We start from the raw sequence: 16,704 nt of genomic DNA, 5'->3' as shown, positions 1-16,704 counted from the left end.
ATTTTCAGGGCAGAATAAAACAGGACATCCTGCATTTTAGCACTGTAAACCTTGAATATTATTTCCATATGACTATCACACTAGGTTTGGCATCTGTGTTGTCCTGAGAGTTGGTTGCATCTGCTTTACATGTGAATATGGTAAATGTGTTATTCATATGTATATATGCATTTGAGTATATGTTTTGCACAGAGGAAGAATTAAAAATAGTGTCAGCTCTTTGAACATCAAACAATATATAGGTTGAATATTAAGTGTTGTTATACAAGCAAAATTGTGCTGCCACCAGTGACTTGCAGTCAGTACAGTACATCTGCGCAGGAAGTACTTTTCTGGTCAGTCCACCACTGCATCTTTCACTACAGTGCAACTAAATTAAAGGCTTAGTACAGTCATTTAAGAGGCCCCATTCATTCCTGACTGCACAATGGACAACCTTTCCAGTATATTTTTTATTCCCTATTAAATCAGTCATAAGATTAATATTGCACGGGACTGTATCTGCACTCATAAAATGCAGAAGGACAAAACACATTCAACTGCTTCCACCAGGCTCTTCCTTCTATGAGAGATTTCCAGTCAATGGCAGGAGAAAAACTCAGTCTGGTGTTTATTTGGATAAGTTCATTTCAGAGCTGGTATTCAGAGGGCAGAACTAGTCTGACCTCTCATAATGAGGATTGGCTTCTTATATTAGCAGTGTTCAGAGAGGACTGGTGCTATCTGAAATCTGCTCATACATAGGCAGCATCCCTGGAAAGTGTGACAGCCATGAAATAATTATCTGCCTTACCAGGTATGTTTTCCTTAGCAACTATTTATTTCTCTAATTTGTGTAACTTTTTTTTCCCCTCATGTAATGTTCTGAAAGTTAATTATTGTGGCTTCAGAGAAGTAGAACTGGGAAGGCAAATAAATCTTTCAAAAGCAGAGTTATAAATAGAAAGAAGCTGATATTTAGTGGAGTTTGGGAGTCTGAGAAAATCCAGTTAATTTGTAGGCAGTGATTTTTTTAAAATATAGATCTTTAATACTAAAATTTGAAAAATTGATGCAACAATCTTATAGTCCCATACATATACACAAACACATTTTATGTTGTAACATTTCTAAATAAAGTTGCTCTCTTTTAAAGAAGCTGGTTCATTATTTCATGGCAGAGTCCTGATCTATTCAGGAAGCATTCCTGTATGAAACCAGTACAAATCTTGCTTAGTTAAAGAGGACAAGAAAATAAATTAACTGAGCACAGTGACTTTATTTTTCGGGTATCACTGTATGTTTTAATGTAATTGTTCCTGTCACAGCAATGGACCAGCCACAAAGAATTGTGAATGCAGATCTAAGCATTCCTCTTCATGTAGCTGATGATTCCTTGGTGAGAGAATGATGATTCTCTGAGGAAACCCATAATTTTGAAAAACTAAAATATTTTTAGAAGTCACTACCCTGTAGCTGCTACTTGCAGAACATTATAGTACAGTGCTTACTGAGTACCCAATTGGATTCGACATCTGCTGAAGGGTTAACAGCCGTAGGTTTCCCTATATTTGGTAGCACTTCAACTATTGCAAAACCATTTCTTCCTATGTTCCAACCCTCTTGATCCCACAAAAATAGCCTTGGTTTACTGTGAAAATTTTTTTGTTTAACTGGCATGTCTACAAATTCTCAGAAGCCAGACTGGGAGAATCCTTCTTATATGTCAGAGATGCAAATCCCACCAGTCTTGCTAAAACCCCTTTTGCTATTTCAGTATGTCTGCATATCATAGTCATGTAATTTTTACCATTTCTAAACTTCATGGGAAATAGACTCCAAGGTCACCACCATCCCTGCTCCCCATTCCCCCCAGTTTCTCAATCTCAGTGCCTTCATATTCAAACTGGCAGACTATGATGTTCATCACAGCTTTTTCCTCTGCCAAAGAAAGAGCACCAGAGGCAAAATTTGGGCTAGGACACAGGTGGGGAATGCACCAGACGCAAGGAGCTGGATAGCCTAAATTATATATACTTTCCTCGGACCTATCATCTGGGGCTCGCATCTTCATGTCACCTATCACAGATACTGATGGACACTTGGAAACTTCAAGGGTTTGTGGAAAAAAGAGTGAGGCAAGAGTTTAGCTCACAGGCATTAAAAGCCCAGCCTAGGTATCACCTGTCACAACATTATGAACTCCACATGAACCAGCTTTGGTAAAGAAACCTTTTGCAAAAGTCATAATTGGCAAGTGACTAAGGAGGAAAATACAAGGGCCAAAACAAACCAAACATGCAGATCTAAATCAGTATTTGTTAATGCAGCCTTGTGGCTACTGCTTCCCAATTGTTGAATATTCCAAATACCAGAACACAAGATTTATTTGGATTATAAATAGATGTTGCCCTGTGCTTCGATATCAGAAGCACTCTGTTGTGTAAACAGAAAACTATGGGCTTTTGTTTCTGCTTTTAAAGGTTACTTGAAAGCTTCAATGTACTCTTTGCTGAGAGCCTTTTTCACCTGTTGGAGTTGAGTCTCTTCAGTATCAACACCTCTGCAGCCTGCTGAGAGGCTTCACTTGAAGTTGTTTAAATGTCTCCTCTCATATGCCCTTTCCTCCAATCCCTTGGATGTTCTCCAGCTGGCCTTGCTACTCTGTTAGCTTTTAGTCAGCCCAATTTAGTGAAAGTGTCTTGGGTTTCGTATTGTCTTGATTTCTCCACATATTTTTTATCCAGAGAAATGTGGTTGTTACTAGCTCCAATGTCTCTTATTTATTTAACCTAAATAATCAATCAATAAATAAATTTATCTGCTTAGGGTGTTTAAACAAATAGGCTTTTGGTAAATCTGATCTGTTGCACCTTTACCCTCTGCCCAGTGCCCTTTGAAATGTATTTAGGGGATTTTCTGTTTAAGGCACATCACAACACGGGGCTTTACTACATCATGATCTTCTTCCTCAGTTAAGAACAGCTGCTGCAAGATGAAGTCCCTTTATGGTAGGTGTAGCTGTTGGGACCTTATTTTCTAAAATAAACTCCAGAGTCTTCTTCTCTAACTTCCAGAGTGATTGAGAAGGCAGACAGGGGACTTGTACTCCTTGACAGATGCCCCACCATTGCAGCTTTGCTCTTTAGGAACACTGCTCTGTCCTGCATGGTCACCTCGGTGGCATTTGGCTCTGAGTTGTGGTACATAAGGTGCCTGCAAATGAGCCCAGCATCTAAACTTCTGCAGTGGCTGATGAAGACCTGAGTTACTGAACTCAGCAGTGCCTGAGCAGTTTGGCCACTCACCATCCATGGGATTTGGATCAGTTGCTATCACAGTGGGCTCTAGAGCTATCTGAGCATTCTGCAGCATCAGAGATCTCTTGTGGAGCTGCCAGCTACAGACAAGGACCCACATATGCTGACACATCTCAAACTGTTCTGGACTGCCCAGGAGGCAGAAGCAAGCCCCCGGTGCTGTTTTGGGTGTCACAGGCCTCCTGGTAGTTCCCCTTTGCTGTAATGCAAGTGTATGAGTATCCTGCACGTTCTCTGTTGTATTTGCCAGCCCCAAGCAAATGCCTCAAATACATCCACAAATGGTGTTGGGCACCATCAAGTTGAGGCACTGGATCAAGCACTTTTACTTTTCATCTCTGGTACTTCAGTCAGTGAAGTCTTCTGCTGGTGCAAAGCTTTGTAATCTATTCTTCCAAATATCTGTTTACCAGGAACCAGAATAAGATCAGTAAATCAGTAAATCAGTCTATAGTTGATCAAAAGATACGATTTTCAGGTCCTACTCATCTGTTTTTCTGCTTTTGGATCTCAGACCCAAACATAGAGGTACAGATTGAATCAGAGATTCCTGGCTAACTCTGTAAAATACATCATTTATAGCCAGCCATAATGTGGATGTCTATCCTGCCCCACACCCATTTTGTAACCTTCTTTCAGAAACTGCAGTTACACCCCACAATTAATTAAGCTGGGAAAATCAGAAGTTGTGGTTCACCTCTTCTTTTCCCAGAAATCTGCTCATACATTTGAGCACTGTTTCCAGAAATAATAACATCTTTTCTGCTCTTGTAAGACATTTTTCTTTTTTATTATTTTAATAATTTCTTAGTATTGCTTTTCTGACAAATAAAGCTATTTATGTAAATGTCAGAGTATGGATTTAGCAGTCTAAGTTTAGGCACTTCTTTCTGAAAACCTCAACCAAAGGGAGGTGGGCTAACATCGCATGCACCGCACTCCAGCTTTGTGGCACAGTGATCCGAGTGCAATGCTCCACACAGAGCACTAATTAGCATACCACACTATATTTAGCAAAATGAGATGACTGAATACAACTTGATAACACAGCTGGCCTGATTCCTGTGGGACTTGTAACTGCCCACTGAGCAATAGAGATCATTATAAAGTTTTAATTATATAATTCCCTTTTGCATAGTGTTATGTTAGATAAGATAAAGTGTGTGTCAGCCTTTCCATTATGAACAACAGGACCCAGAGTATTAGTCATTTCCCAGAGGTGATGAGCAGGTGTGTGGGGGTCATGTCCAGTGGGCAACTCCCACTGCCGACAGAGCACAGCATTCTGCATGTCCAACAAGTTCATTTCTGCAGTGTCAAACCCCTGGAGGGTGTCTGGGATGAGCAGGATCTTTACTCTCTCCCCAGTGAACACAAGGAGGCCCAGCAGCGGTGCCTCTTGCTTGGTCCCTGCCCAGCCAGAGCTGCTGCCAGGCAGTTTCAGAGCCCAAGTGAAATGGCCAGCATGGCCTGAGAGTGCAAGGGCAACACAGGGCAAAAATCCATCTTTGTAGCCACCATGGTCTTCAGTGGCTGCTGCACCAGGGAGACCATGGAGAGGAGCACTGTGCAGTGAGAATTGTATTTGTTAAAAATGGCTTGCTGATAACAGTGCCTTCTCCCAGCCAGTCACAAATTGATAGCTCGTGGAATTTACAAATACTCTAGGTCTGGTCGAGTTCAAGAAGAGCTTGCACAATCCAGCTACTGGAATAGTCCAGTTGATTGAAACAGTAACAAAGATGGTTCAGGATTGTTGAAGGCACTAACTTGAGGGTATCCATATCTAGAGTAAAAGCACTAACAAGTGTGTGCCCATAGATATAGCAAATTCACTAATTAGAGGGTCCTAATAGATAAATGCACTAATTACAGGGCATTAATAAGTATAGTAAATGCACTAATTACAGGGTATTCATCTATACTGTCAATGCCCTAACTACAGGAGGTTAATATATACAGGTGTAGTGGTTTTGGTTCTCTTATCTGAGTCACATGAAATTTCCCAAGCTAGGGGATCAGAAAATTCCTTCAAGGTCCGGCCCATTTTCTCCCATTCTCCACATCACTCAGGATTTTCCACACCTGGACCTACTTCTGGCTATCCTTCTGGGTCAGGGGTCTCATTAGCCCCTCTGGAAATCTCAGACCTTACTCTAGACAAGCTACAAAACATATAGAGGAAGCTCACCAGATGAAATACCAGGAAAGAGGTCTCTTTAACATTCAGGGACACTGAACATTCTCCAAACGTGATGTAACCAATTCAACAGAGAAGAGGGACAGGAAATGCTGGAAAGTTTCATCCCCTATTCCTCCTCTAACAAACTGGGTGCAATTTTTAATAAATCCCCAAAACATGCTGCTGGAACTAGGACGCAGGGTAGGACAAAGAAACCATAAACCCAACATACCTGGCGCAAACTCCACTACCTGTATAAACTTCCTATAAATCATAGTCACTGAGCCCAACAAAACAGCAATCCTAAATCGTGCACCTCTAGTGTAAAAGCTATTTGTTAGGGACAACATTGGAGCTATTTCCAGATAAGAAAATGTCTTGGTTTAGATAGACAGGTATCTGCCAGGGAGGGTTGGAGTCTCCCTTAAAATGTAAGCCACTCCCCCCCCTTTTCCAAATTATCATAAATTTGCAATTAAAAGGCTGTCAGGCAAAGATTTTGGGAATAGGTATAGCAGTTCTTTACTAGGGATATAAAAATACAGATGTTGTAGTACAGAAGAATAAGCAAACAAATAAGCAAACAAATAAACAAACAAGAAATCCTAGAAAAAAACCCTGACAGAGTCAGAAATACCACCTGACACTCTGCTGGTCAGGGTGTTGGAAGCAGTCCAAAGTAAACCCTCCTGGAGTGGCAGATGTGGTTCCGTTGGAGTAGAGATGGTCCCGTTGAAGAAAAAGGGTCTGGTAATGGTGAGATGGGTCCGGTCTTCCTCCAGGGATCCGGTAGAAAAACTCGATACCTAGTGGGACTGTGGCTCCTTTTTATCTAGGTTAAGATGGTTTGGCTCCTCCTCCCTGTGTGGAGCAGCTTACAATAGTGCAGTGTAATGTGTAATGCATTGATGAGCTCTTAATGATCCATTAGCAGAAGACATTCCCATGGAAGTAGTGAAACAGTGAAGAGAGATAAGTAGCACTCCACCATTTGATAAGTGAGGCTGACCCATTTGGGCAAAGATAAGCAATTCTGCTCCACCAAGATGGAATAGAATAATATGCTCTTTACAAAACCCATGACATTATCCACCCCTTATTCTATTACCATCTGCATCATACCTAATGAACACAATGAAGCTTTACACTCAATTCTCACTTAGGATTAGGTTTCCTTGTGGTACACAACTGGTTTCCCCATTTTTTTGCATTAACCACGAAGTGTAACCAGGTCCTTGAGCAAAAACAATCCCACGAATGGGTTCACCTTTGCCTGAGGTAGGGTTAATCCAAACAGTCTTTCCTAAAATACCTTTCATGTGTACTACAGGGACTTTATCTCCATCCACTGTGTGCAAGGGTTCAGACTGGGCAGGACCAGCTCGATTGACAGATCCTCGAGTGTTGACCATCCATGTGGCCTTTGCTAAGTTCATTTCCCAATTTTTGAAGGTTCCCCCACCAAGTGCTTTCAGGGCAGTCTTTAGTAATCCATAGCACCGTTCAACTTTCCCGGGAGCCGGTGCATGATAAGGACTGTGATATATCCATTCAATGCCATGTTCTCTAGCCCAGGTGTTGATAAGGCTGTTCTTGAAATGGGTCCCGTTGTCTGACTCGATTCTCTCAGGGGTTCCATGTCTCCACAGGACTTGGTTTTCCAGGTCCAGGATGGTGTTCCAGGCAGTAGCATGAGGCACAGGGTAGGTCTCTAAACATCCAGTGGTGGCTTTCACTATGGTTAGCACATAGCGCTTGCCCTGGCCAGTTTGGGGAAGGGCGATACAGTCAATCTGCCAGGCTTCCCCATACTTGTATTTGGACCACTGCCCACCATACCACAGGGGCTTCACCCACTTGGCTTGCTTGATTGCAGCACACGTCTCACAGTCATGGATGACCTGAGAAACACTATCCATGGTTAAATCCACCCCTCGGTCTCGGGCCAACTTATAGGTGGCATCTCTGTCCTGATGACCTGAGGCATCATGGGCCCATCGGGCTAGGAACAACTCTCCCTTGTGTTGCCAATCTAAATCTATCTTTGACACCTCTATCTTTGCAGCCTGATCTACCTGCTCATTGTTTCGGTGCTCCTCATTAGCCCGACTCTTGGGAACATGGGCATCTACATGGCGGACTTTCACAGGCAGCTTCTCTACCCGAGTGGCAATGTCCTTCCATTCATCAGCAGCCCAGATTGGTTTTCCCGTACGCTGCCAGTTGGCCTTTTTCCACCTTTCCAGCCAGCCCCACAGAGCATTGGTTACCATCCACGAATCAGTGTAGAGGTAGAGCTTTGGCCACTTTTCTCTTTCAGCAATGTCCAAAGCCAATTGAACAGCTTTGAGTTCAGCAAGTTGACTCGATCCCCCTTTTATAAGTTTATACAGGCTTGTGTGACCTGTCATGTGGGGCTCCATATGGCTGCTTTCCACTTGCGGTTCATCCCTATGATGCGACAGGAACCGTCAGTGAAAAGAGCGTAGCGTGTTTCTTCTGCTGGCAGTTGGTTGTACGGAGGAGCTTCTTCAGCTCTTGTCACTTGTTCCTGATCCTCTACTGTGAGACCAAAGCTTTCACCTTCTGGCCAGTTGGTAATTACTTCCAAAATCCCAGGGCGATTTGGGTTTCCAATGCAGGCACGCTGTGTGATAAGGGCAATCCATTTGCTCCATGTGGCGTCAGTGCCATGGTGGGTAGAGGGAACCTTTCCTTTAAACACCCACCCCAGCACTGGTAGTCAGGGTGCCAGGAGGAGTTGTGCTTCCGTACCAATTACCTCTGAGGCAGCTTGAACTCCTTCATAGGCAGCCAAGATTTCCTTCTCTGTGGGAGTGTAGTTGACATTCTGAGCTACCTTCCTCTGTAACTTCTGCTCCAGAATCCCAGTGGTCGGCCTCGGGTCTCCCCAGGCACCTTCTGCCAAAGGATCCAGGACAAACCGTTGTTCCCGGCTGTGGAGTAAAGTATATTCTTCAAATCTGGTCCCGTCCTGACTGGGCCAAGGGCTACTGCATGAGCAATCTCTTGCTTGATCTGAACAAAGGGCCCCAGTGGAAATCGTTCTTCTTGCGGGTGACCAGGTAGAGAGGGCTCACAATATGGCTGGACTCTGGAACGTGCATTCTCCAAAAGCCTAGGGCACCTAGGAAAGCTTGTGTTTCCTTCTTGTTGGTCAGTGGAGACATTGCTGTGATCTTGTTGATGACCTCAGTGGGAATCTGCCGCCGTCCATCCTGCCACTTTACTTCCAGGAACTGGATCTCTCGAGCAGGTCCCTTGACTTTGCTCTTCTTGATGGCAAAACCGGCTTCCAGGAGAATCTGGATGATCTTTTTGCAGGTTACGTAGACTTTCATACGACAGGGACTCAGTGATGATCTCAACCTGTGGCTCTTCTGTGGATTGTGAGGACCCTCCTTTCTTATCCTTAATTCCAGGGTTTGCCGATTTCACTTTAGACTTCCTTGTTTCCACAGGGGCGACTGCTGCTGGCTGTGGCTGCCCTTGTGGTTCAGCTGGAACCTGGACAGTTGTAACGTCTGTGGGTTCCACTGCTGCACCATCAGTCTCTGCCTTCTCGGGGCAGGGAGAGGGTTTTTCATGAGCTGGGGAAATGTACTCCCTCAGCATCTGGCCCATCTCCTGCATCTCTTTTGCCAGAACCTCAACCCAATCCGGGTGGGTCCTTTCTGAGGCAGGCTGTGGGGCAGAGTCAGGCTCTGGGGTATCATCCCTATTCTGTGGGCTAGGTATCAGGGTGGTTATCCAGGTCAATCTTCCCTCATCTCTGAATGCTAAGTAGAGTACGCCTATTAGCAGCACCAGCCATTGTAAGATATCATTAGCCTTCAGAGAGGATTTAAACCCTTCAAAAACTGGTGGGGCAGACCCAAAGAGGTGGGTAAATGGTTGGGAAAAAAATTCCCCCAGTGTCATTTCCTCACAGTAGGTACCATTGTTAAAGTAACTCCAAAAACAGACAGTTAGTGTACAATAGCCCTGAATCCATGTGCCTGCCTTCCAGAGGAAATTAAAAATCCATGAGTTCTTTACCTTATTAAGCCATAAAATAAACTGGATGACAGTCACAGTAGCTTTAGTTATGGGGTCCATAATTAGATAAGGGCTTGCAAATGGCAGAAATACAGCCACAACCACGTGCCACCCAAACCAGGGAAAACTGGACCACATGATGCTGTCCAACAAGGCTTCTATACACAAGGACTTAGGTCACCAAAGAACTGCTATTCCTTTTTCCTCTCAATGCCCTCCAGCCACATGTTGGGTGCCAAAAATCTGTCTTGGTTTAGATAGACAGGTATCTGCCAGGGAGGGTTGGAGTCTCCCTTAAAATGTAAGCCCCCTCCCCCCCCTTTTCCAAATTATCATAAATTTGCAATTAAAAGGCTATCAGGCAAAGATTTTGGGAATAGGTATAGCAGTTCTTTACTAGGGATATAAAAATACAGATGTTGTAGTACAGAAGAATAAGCAAACAAATAAACAAACAAGAAATCCTAGAAAAAAACCCTGACAGAGTCAGAAATACCACCTGACACCCTGCTGGTCAGGGTGTTGGAAGCAGTCCAAAGTAAGCCCTCCTGGAGTGGCAGATGTGGTTCTGTTGGAGTAGAGATGGTGCCGTTGAAGAAAAAAAGGGTCCAGTAATGGTGAGATGGGTCCGGTCTTCCTCCAGGGACCCGGTAGAAAAACTCGATACCTAGCGGGACTGTGGCTCCTTTTTTTCTAGGTTAAGATGGTTTGGCTCCTCCTCCCTGTGTGGAGCAGCTTACAATAGTGCAGTGTAATGTGTAATGTCATTGATGAGCTCTTAATGGTCCATTAGCAGAAGACATTCCCATGGAAGTAGTGAAACAATGAAGAGAGATAAGTAGCACTCCACCATCTGAAAAGTGAGGCTGACCCATTTGGGCAAAGATAAGCAATTCTGCTCCACCAAGATGGAATAGAATAATATGCTCTTTACAAAACCCATGACAGAAAACAAACCTAGGGACCAGAAAGGTATTTAAACCTCAAAAAAGCCTAGGGAACAGAAACACAGAAAGGACTCCATTCCAAGAGACATTAGGAATTCAAGGAGCAATATGGCTACTGACTACTTTATCCCCACACAAAGTACAACCAAAATGGAATCAATAGTCAATACAAGTTTTTTCCACTCTCTTGAGCCCTGCAGCTCGATGCCAAAAAAAAAAAAAAAAGTATTGTCCTGGTTTAGGGCAAATTTGGGACAAAACCTCTGGAGAGGAAACCCAAACAGCCCCTCCCCCCAGCCAGTCCGGGAAAATATCTTCCTCAGAGAAAAGTGGAAAGAACTATTTGTTTAACAAACAAAATGTCCACAAGCATAAAGAATGAACAATATGAAAAAACAAAACCTCTCGCCGCTCCGAAAAGAGATGCCAAAACTGAGGAAGTCCTTGCCATGGGTGTAGCTCAGCTCACTCAGTCTTCCCACCAGCCCTCGGTCCTCCTCTGGGTTTTTCAGTCCAGAGCAGATTTAAACAGTCCCAAGAAAAAGGAAAAAAGCCAGCCAAGGCAACTTCTCTGCCTCAGCTACCTAAACTAACTAAAAGCAAAAGTTCTCTCTCTGGCTGCTGTCTGTACCTCCGACAAACGCACAGACTCCGAAGAAAAGAATGTGTAGGAGTGAATGCTGTTTTCTCAAAACAAACTGTGCGCTTATTCTTCCCCTGCTTCGCTCTCAGAACCAGTCTTAAAGGTACAGAACACAACATACAGCACAAAGAAAACAGACAATTGGGGATACAAGCATCATAGTCACCCTAGGACAACAGGGTCTGTCAAGAGGTCCCACAAGCACAGCTCTGTGCATGAGGATCTCTTTCAATGGCCGTGGGAAAGCAGTTTTTTGAGCCAGTGTAGCAGGGGAATGTACTCCTGCACGGCCTTCATATGGGCACCCGCACTGCTGGCCAGGTGCTGAAAGAGGTTGGGCAGTTCTGCCACCCGGAAGCCGGAGGGAGGGCAAGCTGATCTTCACAGGAAACCTCGCGTTGCCTATGACAAAGTGGTGAAGCTGTTTTGTCTCCAGCGAGCAGTGGAGGTACTTCAGGGTATCCATCAGTCACTGCTGATGATGAAATCCCTCCTGTGCCACCGTGTCAGGGTTACAGTGTTCAGCAGGTGCGTTCCCACAGTCTTCAAGGCATAGTGGGAATAGCCGATGCCCATCGGGAAGCGGGTGAGGAGCTGCAGGCACTTGCAGTGCCAGCTGTCCTGGGGGACCTGCCTGGAAATGTGCCTGAAGAATTTTGCCTCTGCCACGGCCTAAGTCTCAAGCCATGCTGTGCTTGGGACACCTGCTTCTGTAGGCTGGCTGCCCACAAAGATACCAGAGTCTCCTTGCCACACTCCAAAGATCATCTCAGCCGTGAAGCTTTCCTTGTCTCAGCCGTGAAGCTTTCCTTGTCTTTGCTCAGCTGAAATTTACAGGAGTGGCTGGAGGGCTGCAACACCAAACGCCAGTGGCAGGATTGGATTGAGGCAACAGCAGCCAGGCTACTCTCACAAATCGATAGAACCAGTGGACACTTTTCTCCACATCTAGACAGGAGCTAGTGCAGAGGGTCTGCAGGAGGCCAGGGTCCTGTTCCCTTCTCAGCTCCTCCTCGGGGTGGTGGAGGAAACATAGCATGTCCTCCTCCCCCAGCTGCTCCCTCGTGTAGGTGCACAGCTGCTCCACATGGACACACAAGTTCCTCTGGAGCATCCCCGCAGTGTCCAGCTCCAGATGGAAGGCATGTCCTGGAAGGGGACTCAGGGGCACAAGCACATGGTACACAACATGGTCCTGTGCATGGGGACTCCAGCCTTCAAAGGCGCTGCCCGCTCCGATGGCTTCTTGTGGCACCGGGTAGAAACTGATAGACAAGCCTTGTCCAAAGATGTCTGTGAGTTTGTCCATCAGGTTCATTATCAGCAAGCAACCTTTGTCCAGATCCAGAACAGGCAACAGTATGTACTCCTCTAAAAGGCTTCCGAGGTTCCTTTGGACACTGGGGTCATTGTCTTCTACCTTTGCATCATGGTTGCCTTCTTCATTTCCAGCAGCATTGGCTTCCTCCCCCTTCTCATCATAGTTCACTCCTTCCTTTGCATCATCATTGCCTTCTTTTGCTTCATTGGCAACAGTGCTTTCTGCCTTTGCCTCAACATTTCTACTTTCTTCGTTTCCACATTTGCATCGTTGCTTTCTATTTCCTTCTTTGCCACAACAATGTGCCCTTCTTCCTCTTTTTCCTCCACCAAGTTGCCGCTGGACCTCTCCTTGCGGCCACTGTTGTCTGGTTCGCATCTAATTTTCCCCACTCCAAACCACAGTGCCAAGAGAAGGACAAGGATTCCAGTCAGAGCCCAGAACCGCCACACAGAGCACAGCTCCCCAGGCCCCACCACTCTGCTCCATGTTCTTCTGCTCCAGCTCCTGAAGGAGCTGAGTTATCTGCTGGTTCAGATACTCAGCCCGCTGCTGCACACCCTCCTGCCTGGCCTCATCCAGCCCTTTGCCAGCCTGCTGCCAGTACTGGATGAGGCCTTGCGCAAGCAAGAGGAGGAAGGTAATGGCAAGCATGGCCTAAGGAGGTGAGCAGGGCTTGCCTGGGGATGGGAGGGAGGTACAGATAGGGGAAGTGGGGACAGGAGCCGCAGGGATCCAAAGGCAGGAAAGAGGGGACCAGGCAGCCGGCAGGCAGCAAGGCCTGTGCCACTGCCCCAGCAGCAGCAGCACCGTGCCCTGCCCAAGGTGCTCCCTTTGTGAGGGCCTGGCCTCTGGGTGCCCGGTGAGAAGCGGCTCCCCGGGTACTCACGTTTCTGCCGTGGCCCTTGTTCAGCGTTCAGCATAGCCTCCTGTCTGTGTGCACGCTGGCTGCTCACCGAGGCTGGACTGGGCCAGCGTTACCTGCTGCTCCTGTTGGTAGTTGCCCCCACTGTGACATTGGTGCTGTGTTGTCACAGGTGCCAGAGTGCATCCTGGCCAGGCCTGCCCTGTCCTCCATCTCTGCCTCAGCTCTGGGATTCATAATTGTCCTGGGAAACTAAAGACCTGGCACACGCCAAGAGCAAACCCACAGGTCATAATGGAGCCCCGGGGGTTCCCTTGACAAAACAAGCAGAAGCCCCCCAAAGCCTTTTCAATCTGAAATTGGGTGACATCGCCCATGAATATTTTGTTCCTGGAAATCTCCTGCTGTCAGATGGAACCAGTTGCTTTGGTACTGACCTGTGTGCTTGTGAGGCTGTTCTTGGGATCTAAGTGACACCGCTGGGTGTGTAGTGGTGAATATTCTGGTGGTGGTATGTGGCTTCTCTACGGCAGGACCTCTGTTCCTGCTGTGCCACTGCAAGAGGACCTGGATTCCCTGGAAATATTTCCCAGAGGTGATGAGCAGGTTTGTGGGGGTCATTTCCAGTGGGCAACTCCCACTGCCAACAGAGCACAGCATTCTGCATGTCCAACAAGTTCATTTCTACAGTGTCAAACCCCTGGAGGGTGTCTGGGATGAGCAGGATCTTTACTCTTTCCCCAGTGAACACAAGGAGGCCCAGCAGCGGTACCTCTTGCTTGGTCCCTGCCCAGCCAGAGCTGCTGCCAGGCAGTTTCAGAGCCCAAGTGAAATGGCCAGCATGGCCTGAGAGTGCAAGGGCAACACAGGGCAAAAATCCATCTTTGTAGCCACCATGGTCTTCAGTGGCTGCTGCACCAGGGAGACCATGGAGGGAGCACTGTGCAGTGAGAATTGTATTTGTTAAAAATGGCTTGCTGATAACAGTGTCTACTCCCAGCCAGTCACAAATTGACAACTCGTGGAATTTACAAATACTCTAATATCGACAACTGAGAGAAAGATGGGGACTAATGACTGGTGATCAGATTCCAAATTTACTTTGAGCTACATATGCTTATATACCATTCTAGGAAGGCTAGTAATTTTTTACTATATTGATTAGGTTAAACATCACACAAATATACATTTTGCAATATTTCTACTTTATTCAATCTTCTTCCCTGTCGCCAATCTTGATCCAATCCTCTTAGCATCTTCAATGCTCTGTTTGTTCTTGCCAAGGCGTCTTGGTTATTAAACTGACTGTGCTATTTTAATCCACAGTACTCTCTGTCTTATCTCCTATAGTTTGGAACACTTCTCTTTAGGAACCCTTAACTCAGGTAACTTTAAAACTCTAAGCTTCCTGCTGTCTTTTTTATTGTAACTCCTTCCAAGTTCTGGTATACGTAAAGCTTTAATAATATTGAATCTTACCTCATCATCACTTTGTAACTTATTTCCATACCCACCAGACAGCACCTTGCCTTTTCCTGCAGACAGGAGAGACCCAACAAGGCAACAGACAGACATTTTCATGAATGAAAATACTAAAGCGGGTTAACATAATAATAAAAGAATAAAATACTGTGGAGACAGAAGAAAGATGATGAGATTGCACCTGATAAACCAGATTGAAGAGACAAAAGATCTTTATGTTTCAGAAAGTTCAGACTTGTGGATTGGGAACTCAAAGAAAGAAACACATAAGCAAAGAACAAATTAATCTCTCTTTGGCAGTTTTCTCTAGGACTCAGCAGGCTATATGCAATGGGAGTGAATGTTTTGAGAACTTAGTGAGCTCTATACAGACATTGGTTTTCTGTAGCAGTGTGTCTGTATAACAGGCCATTCTGATGCACCAGCCAAACTGTGAGTTATCTTACCAAACCACCTGCAGTTTTGTTGTTAGAGCTCTCAGGAATTCATCAAGGTTACTGAGAAAACAACAGGATCAAAAATAAGAACAGAAAGCCTGAGAAACTGTCTGCAAAAAATGTAAACTCTAAATAGGGGAAGCACAACGTGCCGATGGATGCCTGACCAATTGGATGTCTGAAGGATGTGTGCCTGCCTCATGAACAAGCAACTTAGCCATCCCATAAATGCATGCCCATGTGGACAGTAGACCTAGAATCTATATCTGACATGTAATGTAAACAATAAACGGCTTCTGCTGAAACCATATTGATTCATTTATTCAGTGGCCCATTTCCCTCCTGCAGTTTTCTCTGAGGATCTAAACTCAGAACTGCCTGACTGGGCACTCAGTGGGGTAACCCCTTCCCTCAAGTACCTCCCCAGCACCCTGAGAATGAATTTGGTCTGTCACAAAATTCATAAACAAGAATCTCAGCCAATGACCACTTTTGACAAGGATGCATATTTATAAGGAAATAGGTACAAGTGTGCTTTTAGCTTTAGATGTGTTTTGAGGGAGGCTGTGATCAGTAAGTCTAATAGAAAACCTGTGAATAATAGCAACTCTTCCAAAATACTGAGGCAAGACCAAAACATGTATCATAGACTGTATGTGTTGCCCTCTGAGTCTGAATACTTGGATATAGGCTGGACTTGATCTCAAAAGTCATTTCCAGCCTAGTTAATTCTATGATCCTGTGAATATTTACATTCAGAAAAACTGCAGTCCAGCCAAGAGATTCTCCCCAGAAAGTGTTTCTGGACAAGCCATTATTTTTACAGCAAAATTGACTGAGTACTGAAAAAATAAATGAAAAGGCTCAGGCAAGTTAGATTAGTGAAGGTGGTGTTATTGCTAAAAGGAACTTCTTTAAAAAAATAATCGCACAAGCATGCACATGAAAAGATACATTAGTTCTGACTTGCTCATCCCCTAAATACCTTATTTAGGGTCAAGTCAGGTTGATCAGATTGATTTTGTCTCTGAAAGTCTGATTCACCCTAGCAACTGTGAAGGTTAATCTCCAGCTCTGATATTTAAAAGAATTGAGAAAGAATGTGAGAGTAAGGAGCAACAGCATAGTATGAAAAAAAGTCCAAACAAAAATTCATCATGCTTTCTCATAGTACAGAGCAGTGATAGCTATGATGAGCAATATAAGAAAAGAAGTATTTTTACTCTGGGATCTGGAGAAAGGAAAAAAAAGTACAATGAAGATCATAGAGATCTCCCTGCAGCTTTGTTTTTACTTCTGAGAGTTTCTGAACTTTTTCTTGGTGTCTTTTAGGAAGTCAATGCTGTGTTATTGTGGTGTTATTAGTACTCAGACTTTTACTGGGGAAATTTGTGTATCAGGCTAATTACATGGATCTATGCATATATTAGGCAGCCAAGAAAATGTAGCCCAGGGCACCATTCTAAGAG

Source organism: Chamaea fasciata, unplaced genomic scaffold, assembly GCF_029207755.1.
Source record: "Chamaea fasciata isolate MVZ Bird 193981 ecotype frontalis unplaced genomic scaffold, bChaFas1.0.hap1 SCAF_3, whole genome shotgun sequence".
NCBI classification, from domain to species: domain Eukaryota; kingdom Metazoa; phylum Chordata; class Aves; order Passeriformes; family Sylviidae; genus Chamaea; species Chamaea fasciata.
The sequence above is the reverse complement of the archived record's forward strand: the minus strand, read 5'-3'. Positions refer to the sequence as shown.